Source organism: Tripterygium wilfordii, chromosome 2, assembly GCF_013401445.1.
Source record: "Tripterygium wilfordii isolate XIE 37 chromosome 2, ASM1340144v1, whole genome shotgun sequence".
Lineage (NCBI taxonomy): Eukaryota > Viridiplantae > Streptophyta > Magnoliopsida > Celastrales > Celastraceae > Tripterygium > Tripterygium wilfordii.
The window spans coordinates 3,721,741-3,733,807 of record NC_052233.1 but is presented as its reverse complement, the minus strand read 5'-3'; positions in this window follow the sequence as shown (position 1 = coordinate 3,733,807).

Sequence of the window (12,067 nt, the reverse complement as noted above, 5' to 3'; positions counted from 1 at the left end):
AGCAATTCCAAAGCATCAATGTGGACCGTTGTACTCTATTTAGTGCTCTTAAAAGTCTAACTTGCTAGTTGAGCCTTCGTGCCACGTTTCGTAAGGTAAAGACGCGAATAGACCAAGTTATGTCTCAAATTGCACAAAAACGTGAAAAGCTCCTCTATGGAGAGAGTTGAGCAATTCCAAAGCATCAATGTGGACCGTTGTACTCTATTTAGTGCTCTTAAAAGTCTAACTTGCTAGTTGAGCCTTCGTGCCACGTTTCGTAAGGTAAAGACGCGAATAGACCAAGTTATGTCTCAAATTGCACAAAAACGTGAAAAGCTCCTCTATGGAGAGAGTTGAGCAATTCCAAAGGCATCAATGTGGACCGTTGTACTCTATTTAGTGCTCTTAAAAGTCTAACTTGCTAGTTGAGCCTTCTGTGCCACGTTTCGTAAGGTAAAAGACGTGAATAGACCAAGTTATGTCTCAAATTGCACAAAAACGTGAAAAGCTCCTCTATGGAGAGAGTTGAGCAATTCCAATGCATCAATGTGGAACCGTTGTACTCTATTTAGTGCTCTTAAAAGTCTAACTTGCTAGTTGAGCCTTTGTGCCACGTTTCGTAAGGTAAAGACGTGAATAGACCAAGTTATGTCTCAAATTGCACAAAAACGTGAAAAGCTCCTCTATGGAGAGAGTTGAGCATTCCAATGCATCATGTGGATCGTTCTACTCTATTTAGTGTTCTTAGAAAGTCTAACTTGCTAGTTGAGTCTTCGTGCCACGTTTCGTAAGGTAAAGACGTGAATAGACCAAGTTATGTCTCAAATTGCACAAAAAACGTGAAAAGCTCCTCTATGGAGAGAGTTGAGCAATTCCAATGCATCAATGTGGACCGTTGTACTCTATTTAGTGGCTCTTAGAAAGTCTAACTTGCTAGTTGAGCCTTCGTGCCACGTTTCGTAAGGTAAAGAGGCGAATAGACCAAGTTATGTCTCAAATTGCTCAAAAAACGTGAAAAGCTCCTCTATGGAGAGAGTTGAGCAATTCCAAAGCATCAATGTGGACCGTTGTACTCTATTTAGTGCTCTTAGAAGTCTAACTTGCTAGTTGAGCCTTCGTGCCACGTTTCGTAAGGTCAAAGACGGCGAATAGACCAAGTTATGTCTCAAATTGCACAAAAACGTGAAAAGCTTCCTCTATGGAGAGAGTTGAGCAATTCCAAAGCATCAATGTGGACCGTTGTACTCTATTAGTGCTCTTAAAAGTCTAACTTGCTAGTTGAGCCTTTCGTGCCACGTTTCGTAAGGTAAAGACGCGAATAGACCAAGGTTATGTCTCAAATTGTCACAAAACGTGAAAAGCTCCTCTATGGAGAGAGTTGAGCAATTCCAAATGCATCAATGTGGATCGTTGTACTCTATTTAGTGCTCTTAGAAGTCTAACTTGCTAGTTGAGCTCTTCGTGCCACGTTTCGTAAGGTAAAGACGCGAATAGACCAAGTTATGTCTCAAATTGCTACAAAAACATGAAAAGCTCCTCTATGGAGAGAGTTGAGCAATTCCAAAGCATCAATGTGGACCGTTCGTACTCTACTTAGTGTTCTTAGAAGTCTAACTTGCTAGTTGAGCCTTCGTGCCACGTTTCGTAAGGTAAAGACGCGAATAGACCAAGTTATGTCTCAAATTGCACAAAAACGTGAAAAGCTCCTCTATGGAGAGAGTTGAGCAATTCCAAAGCATCAATGTGGACCGTTGTACTCTATTTAGTGTTCTTAGAAGTCTAACTTGCTAGTTGAGCCTTTCGTGCCACGTTTCGTAAGGTAAAGACGCGAATAGACTAAGGTTATGTCTCAAATTGCACAAAAACGTGAAAAGCTCCTCTATGGAGAGAGTTGAGCAATTCCAAATGCATCAATGTGGATCCGTTCTACTCTATTTAGTGTTCTTAGAAGTCTAACTTGCTAGTTGAGTCTTCGTGCCACGTTTCGTAAGGTAAAGACGCGAATAGACCTAGGTTATGTCTCAAATTGCACAAAAACTTGAAAAAGCTCCTCTATGGAGAGAGTTGAGCAATTCCAAAGCATCAATGTGGACCGTTCTACTCTATTTAGTGTTCTTAGAAGTCTAACTTGCTAGTTGAGCCTTCGTGCCACGTTTCGTAGGTAAAGACGCGAATAGACCAAGTTATGTCTCAAATTGCTCAAAAACAGAGAAAAGCTCGTCTATGGAGAGAGTTGAGCAATTCCAAAGCATCAATGTGGACCGTTCTACTCTATTTAGTGTTCTTAGAAGTCATAACTTGCTAGTTGAGCCTTCGTGCACGTTTCGTAAGGTAAAGACGCGAATAGACCAAGGTTATGTCTCAAAATTGCACAAAAACGTGAAAAGCTCCTCTATGGAGAGAGTTGAGCAATTCCAATGCATCAAATGTGGACCGTTCGTACTCTATTTAGTGTTCTTAGAAGTCTAACTTGCTAGTTGAGCCTTCGTGCCACGTTTCGTAAGGCAAAGACGCGAATAGACCAAGTTATGTCTCAAATTGCACAAAAACGTGAAAAGCTCCTCTATGGAGAGAGTTGAGGCAATTCCAAATGCATCAATGTGGACCGTTGTACTCTATTTAGTGCTCTTAAAAGTCTAACTTGCTAGTTGAGCCTTCGTGCCACGTTTCGTAAGGTAAAGACGACGAATAGACCAAGTTATGTCTCAAATTGCACAAAAACGTGAAAAGCTCCTCTATGGAGAGAGTTTGAGCAATTCCAAAGCATCAATGTGGACCGTTGTACTCTATTTAGTGCTCTTAAAGTCTAACTTGCTAGTTGAGCCTTCTGTGCCACGTTTCGTAAGGTAAAGACGGCGAATAGACCAAGTTATGTCTCAAATTGCACAAAAACGTGAAAAGCTCCTCTATGGAGAGAGTTGAGCAATTCCAATGCATCAATGTGGACCGTTGTACTCTATTTAGTGCTCTTAAAAGTCTAACTTGCTAGTTGAGCCTTTGTGCCACGTTTCGTAAGGTAAAGACGCTGAATAGACCAAGTTATGTCTCAAATTGCACAAAAACGTGAAAAGCTCCTCTATGGAGAGAGTTGAGCAATTCCAATGCATCAATGTGGACCGTTGTACTCTATTTAGTGCTCTTAGAAGTCTAACTTGCTAGTTGAGCCTTGTGCCACGTTTCGTAAGTAAAGACGTCGAATAGACCAAGTTATGTCTTCAAATTGCACAAAACGTGAAAAGCTCCTCTATGGAGAGAGTTGAGCAATTCCAATGCATCAATGTGGACCGTTGTACTCTATTTAGTGCTCTTAAAAGTCTAACTTGCTAGTTGAGCCTTTCGTGCCACGTTTCGTAAGGTAAAGAGGCGAATAGACCAAGTTATGTCTCAAATTGCATCAAAAACGTGAAAAGCTCCTCTATGGAGAGAGTTGAGCAATTCCAAAGCATCAATGTGGACCGTTTACTCTATTTAGTGTCTTAGAAGTCTAACTTGCTAGTTGAGCCTTCGTGCCACGTTTCGTAAGGTAAAGACGCGAATAGACCAAGTTATGTCTCAAATTGCACAAAAACGTGAAAAGCTCCTCTATGGAGAGAGTTGAGCAATTCCAAAGCATCAATGTGGACCGTTGTACTCTATTTAGTGCTTCTTAGAAGTCTAACTTGCTAGTTGAGCCTTCGTGCCACGTTTCGTAAGGTAAAGACGCGAATAGACCAAGTTATGTCTCAAATTGCTACAAAAACGTGAAAAGCTCCTCTATGGAGAGAGTTGAGCAATTCCAAATGCATCAATGTGGACCGTTGTACTCTATTAGTGTTCTTAGAAGTCTAACTTGCTAGTTGAGCCTTCGTGCCACGTTTCGTAAGGTAAAGACGCGAATAGACCAAGTTATGTCTCAAATTGCTACAAAAACAGTGAAAAGCTCCTCTATGGAGAGAGTTGAGCAATTCCAAAGCATCAATGTGGACCGTTGTACTCTATTAGTGTTCTTAGAAGTCTAACTTGCTAGTTGAGCCTTCGTGCCACGTTTCGTAAGGTAAAGACGCGAATAGACCAAGTTATGTCTCAAATTGCACAAAAACGTGAAAAGCTCCTCTATGGAGAGAGTTGAGCAATTCCAAAGCATCAATGTGGACCGTTCGACTCTATTAGTGTTCTTAGAAGTCTAACTTGCTAGTTGAGCTTTCGTGCCACGTTTCGTAAGGTAAAGACGCGAATAGACCAAGTTATGTCTCAAATTGCACAAAAACGTGAAAAGCTCCTCTATGGAGAGAGTTGAGCAATTCCAAAGCATCAATGTGGACCGTTCGTACTCTATTTAGTGTTCTTAAAAGTCTAACTTGCTAGTTGAGCCTTCGTGCCACGTTTCGTAAGGTAAAGACGCGAATAGACCAAGTTATGTCTCAAATTGCTACAAAAACAGTGAAAAGCTCCTCTATGGAGAGAGTTGAGCAATTCCAAAGCATCAATGTGGACCGTTGTACTCTATTTAGTGTTCTTAGAAGTCTAACTTGCTAGTTGAGCTTCGTGCCACGTTTCGTAAGGTAAAGACGCGAATAGACCAAGTTATGTCTGCAAATTGCACAAAAACGTGAAAAGCTCCTCTATTGGAGAGAGTTGAGCAATTCCAAGCATCAATGTGGACCGTTGTACTCTATTTAGTGTTCTTAGAAGTCTAACTTGCTAGTTGAGCTTCGTGCCACGTTTCGTAAGGTAAAGACGCGAATAGATTAGGGTTATGTCTCAAAATTGCACAAAAACGTGAAAAGCTCCTCTATGGAGAGAGTTGAGCAATTCCAAAGCATCAATGTGGATCGTTCTACTCTATTTAGTGTCCTTAGAAGTCTAACTTGCTAGTTGAGCTTCGTGCCACGTTTCGTAAGGTAAAGACGCGAATAGACCAGGTTATGTCTCAAATTGCTCAAAAACGTGAAAAAGCTCCTTCTATGGAGAGAGTTGAGCAATTCCAAAGCATCAATGTGGACAGTTCTACTCTATTTAGTGTTCTTAGAAGTCTAACTTGCTAGTTGAGCCTTCGTGGCACGTTTCGTAAGGTAAAGACGCGAATAGACCAAGTTATGTCTCAAATTGCACAAAAAACGTGAAAAGCTCCTCTATGGAGAGAGTTGAGCAATTCCAAAGCATCAATGTGGACCGTTCTACTCTATTTAGTGTTCTTAGAAGTCTAACTTGCTAGTTGAGCCTTCGTGCACGTTTCGTAAGGTAAAGACGCGAATAGACCAAGTTATGTCTCAAATTGCACAAAAACGTGAAAAGCTCCTCTATGGAGAGAGTTGAGCAATTCCAATGCATCAATGTGGACCGTTGTACTCTATTTAGTGCTCTTAAAAGTCTAACTTGCTAGTTGAGCCTTCGTGCCACGTTTCGTAAGGTAAAGAGCGAATAGACCAAGTTATGTCTCAAATTGCACAAAAACGTGAAAAGCTCCTCTATGGAGAGAGTTGAGCAATTCCAAAGCATCAATGTGGACCGTTGTACTCTATTTAGTGCTCTTAAAGTCTAACTTGCTAGTTGAGCCTTCGTGCCACGTTTCGTAAGGTAAAGACGAATAGACCAAGTTATGTCTCAAATTGCACAAAAACGTGAAAAGCTCCTCTATGGAGAGAGTTGAGCAATTCCAAAGCATCAATGTGGACCGTTGTACTCTATTTAGTGCTCTTAAAGTCTAACTTGCTAGTTGAGCCTTCGTGCCACGTTTCGTAAGGTAAAGAGGAATAGACCAAGTTATGTCTCAAATTGCACAAAACGTGAAAAGCTCCTCTATGGAGAGAGTTGAGCAATTCCAAAGCATCAATGTGGACCGTTGTACTCTATTTAGTGCTCTTAAAGTCTAACTTGCTAGTTGAGCCTTCGTGCCACGTTTCGTAAGGTAAAGAGGCGAATAGACCAAGTTATGTCTCAAATTGCTCAAAAACGTGAAAAGCTCCTCTATGGAGAGAGTTGAGCAATTCCAAAGCATCAATGTGGACCGTTGTACTCTATTTAGTGCTCTTAAAGTCTAACTTGCTAGTTGAGCCTTCGTGCCACGTTTCGTAAGGTAAAGAGGCGAATAGACCAAGTTATGTCTCAAATTGCTCAAAAACGTGAAAAGCTCCTCTATGGAGAGAGTTGAGCAATTCCAAAGCATCAATGTGGACCGTTGTACTCTATTTAGTGCTCTTAAAGTCTAACTTGCTAGTTGAGCCTTCGTGCCACGTTTCGTAAGGTAAAGAGCGAATAGACCAAGTTATGTCTCAAATTGCACAAAACGTGAAAAGCTCCTCTATGGAGAGAGTTGAGCAATTCCAAAGCATCAATGTGGACCGTTGTACTCTATTTAGTGCTCTTAAAAGTCTAACTTGCTAGTTGAGCCTTCGTGCCACGTTTCGTAAGGTAAAGAGGCGAATAGACCAAGTTATGTCTCAAATTGCTCAAAAACGTGAAAAGCTCCTCTATGGAGAGAGTTGAGCAATTCCAAAGCATCAATGTGGACCGTTGTACTCTATTTAGTGCTCTTAAAAGTCTAACTTGCTAGTTGAGCCTTCGTGCCACGTTTCGTAAGGTAAAGAGCGAATAGACCAAGTTATGTCTCAAATTGCTCAAAAACGTGAAAAGCTCCTCTATGGAGAGAGTTGAGCAATTCCAAAGCATCAATGTGGACCGTTGTACTCTATTTAGTGTCTTAAAGTCTAACTTGCTAGTTGAGCCTTCGTGCCACGTTTCGTAAGGTAAAGAGGCGAATAGACCAAGTTATGTCTCAAATTGCAAAAACGTGAAAAGCTCCTCTATGGAGAGAGTTGAGCAATTCCAAAGCATCAATGTGGACCGTTGTACTCTATTTAGTGCTCTTAAAGTCTAACTTGCTAGTTGAGCCTTCGTGCCACGTTTCGTAAGGTAAAGAGGCGAATAGACCAAGTTATGTCTCAAATTGCTCAAAAACGTGAAAAGCTCCTCTATGGAGAGAGTTGAGCAATTCCAAAGCATCAATGTGGACCGTTGTACTCTATTTAGTGCTCTTAAAAGTCTAACTTGCTAGTTGAGCCTTCGTGCCACGTTTCGTAAGGTAAAGAGCGAATAGACCAAGTTATGTCTCAAATTGCCAAAAACGTGAAAAGCTCCTCTATGGAGAGAGTTGAGCAATTCCAAAGCATCAATGTGGACCGTTGTACTCTATTTAGTGCTCTTAAAAGTCTAACTTGCTAGTTGAGCCTTCGTGCCACGTTTCGTAAGGTAAAGACCGAATAGACCAAGTTATGTCTCAAATTGCACAAAAACGTGAAAAGCTCCTCTATGGAGAGAGTTGAGCAATTCCAAAGCATCAATGTGGACCGTTGTACTCTATTTAGTGCTCTTAAAGTCTAACTTGCTAGTTGAGCCTTCGTGCCACGTTTCGTAAGGTAAAGAGGCGAATAGACCAAGTTATGTCTCAAATTGCACAAAAACGTGAAAAGCTCCTCTATGGAGAGAGTTGAGCAATTCCAAAGCATCAATGTGGACCGTTGTACTCTATTTAGTGCTCTTAAAAGTCTAACTTGCTAGTTGAGCCTTCGTGCCACGTTTCGTAAGGTAAAGAGGAATAGACCAAGTTATGTCTCAAATTGCACAAAAACGTGAAAAGCTCCTCTATGGAGAGAGTTGAGCAATTCCAAAGCATCAATGTGGACCGTTCTACTCTATTTAGTGCTCTTAAGTCTAACTTGCTAGTTGAGCCTTCGTGCCACGTTTCGTAAGGTAAAGAGGCGAATAGACCAAGTTATGTCTCAAATTGCAAAAACGTGAAAAGCTCCTCTATGGAGAGAGTTGAGCAATTCCAAAGCATCAATGTGGACCGTTGTACTCTATTTAGTGCTCTTAAAGTCTAACTTGCTAGTTGAGCCTTCGTGCCACGTTTCGTAAGGTAAAGAGGAATAGACCAAGTTATGTCTCAAATTGCTCAAAAACGTGAAAAGCTCCTCTATGGAGAGAGTTGAGCAATTCCAAAGCATCAATGTGGACCGTTGTACTCTATTTAGTGTCTTAAAGTCTAACTTGCTAGTTGAGCCTTCGTGCCACGTTTCGTAAGGTAAAGAGGCGAATAGACCAAGTTATGTCTCAAATTGCTCAAAAACGTGAAAAGCTCCTCTATGGAGAGAGTTGAGCAATTCCAAAGCATCAATGTGGACCGTTGTACTCTATTTAGTGCTCTTAAAAGTCTAACTTGCTAGTTGAGCCTTCGTGCCACGTTTCGTAAGGTAAAGAGGCGAATAGACCAAGTTATGTCTCAAATTGCTCAAAAACGTGAAAAGCTCCTCTATGGAGAGAGTTGAGCAATTCCAAAGCATCAATGTGGACCGTTGTACTCTATTTAGTGTCTTAAAAGTCTAACTTGCTAGTTGAGCCTTCGTGCCACGTTTCGTAAGGTAAAGAGCGAATAGACCAAGTTATGTCTCAAATTGCTCAAAACGTGAAAAGCTCCTCTATGGAGAGAGTTGAGCAATTCCAAAGCATCAATGTGGACCGTTGTACTCTATTTAGTGCTCTTAAAAGTCTAACTTGCTAGTTGAGCCTTCGTGCCACGTTTCGTAAGGTAAAGAGGCGAATAGACCAAGTTATGTCTCAAATTGCTCAAAACGTGAAAAGCTCCTCTATGGAGAGAGTTGAGCAATTCCAAAGCATCAATGTGGACCGTTTACTCTATTTAGTGCTCTTAAAGTCTAACTTGCTAGTTGAGCCTTCGTGCCACGTTTCGTAAGGTAAAGAGGCGAATAGACCAAGTTATGTCTCAAATTGCTCAAAACGTGAAAAGCTCCTCTATGGAGAGAGTTGAGCAATTCCAAAGCATCAATGTGGACCGTTCTCTATTTAGTGTCTTAAAGTCTAACTTGCTAGTTGAGCCTTCGTGCCACGTTTCGTAAGGTAAAGAGGCGAATAGACCAAGTTATGTCTCAAATTGCTCAAAAACGTGAAAAGCTCCTCTATGGAGAGAGTTGAGCAATTCCAAAGCATCAATGTGGACCGTTGTACTCTATTTAGTGCTCTTAAAAGTCTAACTTGCTAGTTGAGCCTTCGTGCCACGTTTCGTAAGGTAAAGAGGCGAATAGACCAAGTTATGTCTCAAATTGCAAAACGTGAAAAGCTCCTCTATGGAGAGAGTTGAGCAATTCCAAAGCATCAATGTGGACCGTTGTACTCTATTTAGTGCTCTTAAAAGTCTAACTTGCTAGTTGAGCCTTCGTGCCACGTTTCGTAAGGTAAAGAGCGAATAGACCAAGTTATGTCTCAAATTGCTCAAAAACGTGAAAAGCTCCTCTATGGAGAGAGTTGAGCAATTCCAAAGCATCAATGTGGACCGTTGTACTCTATTTAGTGCTCTTAAAAGTCTAACTTGCTAGTTGAGCCTTCGTGCCACGTTTCGTAAGGTAAAGAGGCGAATAGACCAAGTTATGTCTCAAATTGCTCAAAAACGTGAAAAGCTCCTCTATGGAGAGAGTTGAGCAATTCCAAAGCATCAATGTGGACCGTTGTACTCTATTTAGTGCTTTAAAGTCTAACTTGCTAGTTGAGCCTTCGTGCCACGTTTCGTAAGGTAAAGACGAATAGACCAAGTTATGTCTCAAATTGCACAAAAACGTGAAAAGCTCCTCTATGGAGAGAGTTGAGCAATTCCAAAGCATCAATGTGGACCGTTGTACTCTATTTAGTGCTCTTAAAAGTCTAACTTGCTAGTTGAGCCTTCGTGCCACGTTTCGTAAGGTAAAGAGCGAATAGACCAAGTTATGTCTCAAATTGCACAAAAACGTGAAAAGCTCCTCTATGGAGAGAGTTGAGCAATTCCAAAGCATCAATGTGGACCGTTGTACTCTATTTAGTGCTCTTAAAGTCTAACTTGCTAGTTGAGCCTTCGTGCCACGTTTCGTAAGGTAAAGAGGCGAATAGACCAAGTTATGTCTCAAATTGCTCAAAAACGTGAAAAGCTCCTCTATGGAGAGAGTTGAGCAATTCCAAAGCATCAATGTGGACCGTTGTACTCTATTTAGTGCTCTTAAAAGTCTAACTTGCTAGTTGAGCCTTCGTGCCACGTTTCGTAAGGTAAAGAGGCGAATAGACCAAGTTATGTCTCAAATTGCAAAACGTGAAAAGCTCCTCTATGGAGAGAGTTGAGCAATTCCAAAGCATCAATGTGGACCGTTGTACTCTATTTAGTGTCTTAAAGTCTAACTTGCTAGTTGAGCCTTCGTGCCACGTTTCGTAAGGTAAAGAGGCGAATAGACCAAGTTATGTCTCAAATTGCTCAAAAACGTGAAAAGCTCCTCTATGGAGAGAGTTGAGCAATTCCAAAGCATCAATGTGGACCGTTGTACTCTATTTAGTGTTCTTAAAGTCTAACTTGCTAGTTGAGCCTTCGTGCCACGTTTCGTAAGGTAAAGAGGCGAATAGACCAAGTTATGTCTCAAATTGCTCAAAAACGTGAAAAGCTCCTCTATGGAGAGAGTTGAGCAATTCCAAAGCATCAATGTGGACCGTTACTCTATTTAGTGCTCTTAAAAGTCTAACTTGCTAGTTGAGCCTTCGTGCCACGTTTCGTAAGGTAAAGAGCGAATAGACCAAGTTATGTCTCAAATTGCTCAAAAACGTGAAAAGCTCCTCTATGGAGAGAGTTGAGCAATTCCAAAGCATCAATGTGGACCGTTGTACTCTATTTAGTGCTCTTAAAGTCTAACTTGCTAGTTGAGCCTTCGTGCCACGTTTCGTAAGGTAAAGAGCGAATAGACCAAGTTATGTCTCAAATTGCTCAAAAACGTGAAAAGCTCCTCTATGGAGAGAGTTGAGCAATTCCAAAGCATCAATGTGGACCGTTGTACTCTATTTAGTGTCTTAAAGTCTAACTTGCTAGTTGAGCCTTCGTGCCACGTTTCGTAAGGTAAAGAGGCGAATAGACCAAGTTATGTCTCAAATTGCTCAAAAACGTGAAAAGCTCCTCTATGGAGAGAGTTGAGCAATTCCAAAGCATCAATGTGGACCGTTCTCTATTTAGTGCTCTTAAAAGTCTAACTTGCTAGTTGAGCCTTCGTGCCACGTTTCGTAAGGTAAAGAGGCGAATAGACCAAGTTATGTCTCAAATTGCTCAAAAACGTGAAAAGCTCCTCTATGGAGAGAGTTGAGCAATTCCAAAGCATCAATGTGGACCGTTGTACTCTATTTAGTGCTCTTAAAAGTCTAACTTGCTAGTTGAGCCTTCGTGCCACGTTTCGTAAGGTAAAGAGGCGAATAGACCAAGTTATGTCTCAAATTGCTCAAAAACGTGAAAAGCTCCTCTATGGAGAGAGTTGAGCAATTCCAAAGCATCAATGTGGACCGTTGTACTCTATTTAGTGCTCTTAAAAGTCTAACTTGCTAGTTGAGCCTTCGTGCCACGTTTCGTAAGGTAAAGAGGCGAATAGACCAAGTTATGTCTCAAATTGCTCAAAACGTGAAAAGCTCCTCTATGGAGAGAGTTGAGCAATTCCAATGCATCAATGTGGACCGTTGTACTCTATTTAGTGCTCTTAAAAGTCTAACTTGCTAGTTGAGCCTTCGTGCCACGTTTCGTAAGGTAAAGAGGCGAATAGACCAAGTTATGTCTCAAATTGCTCAAAACGTGAAAAGCTCCTCTATGGAGAGAGTTGAGCAATTCCAAAGCATCAATGTGGACCGTTGTACTCTATTTAGTGTTCTTAAAGTCTAACTTGCTAGTTGAGCCTTCGTGCCACGTTTCGTAAGGTAAAGAGGCGAATAGACCAAGTTATGTCTCAAATTGCAAAAACGTGAAAAGCTCCTCTATGGAGAGAGTTGAGCAATTCCAAAGCATCAATGTGGACCGTTGTACTCTATTTAGTGCTCTTAAAGTCTAACTTGCTAGTTGAGCCTTCGTGCCACGTTTCGTAAGGTAAAGAGGCGAATAGACCAAGTTATGTCTCAAATTGCAAAAACGTGAAAAGCTCCTCTATGGAGAGAGTTGAGCAATTCCAAGCATCAATGTGGACCGTTTACTCTATTTAGTGCTTCTTAAAGTCTAACTTGCTAGTTGAGCCTTCGTGCCACGTTTTCGTAAGGTAAAGAGGCGAATAGA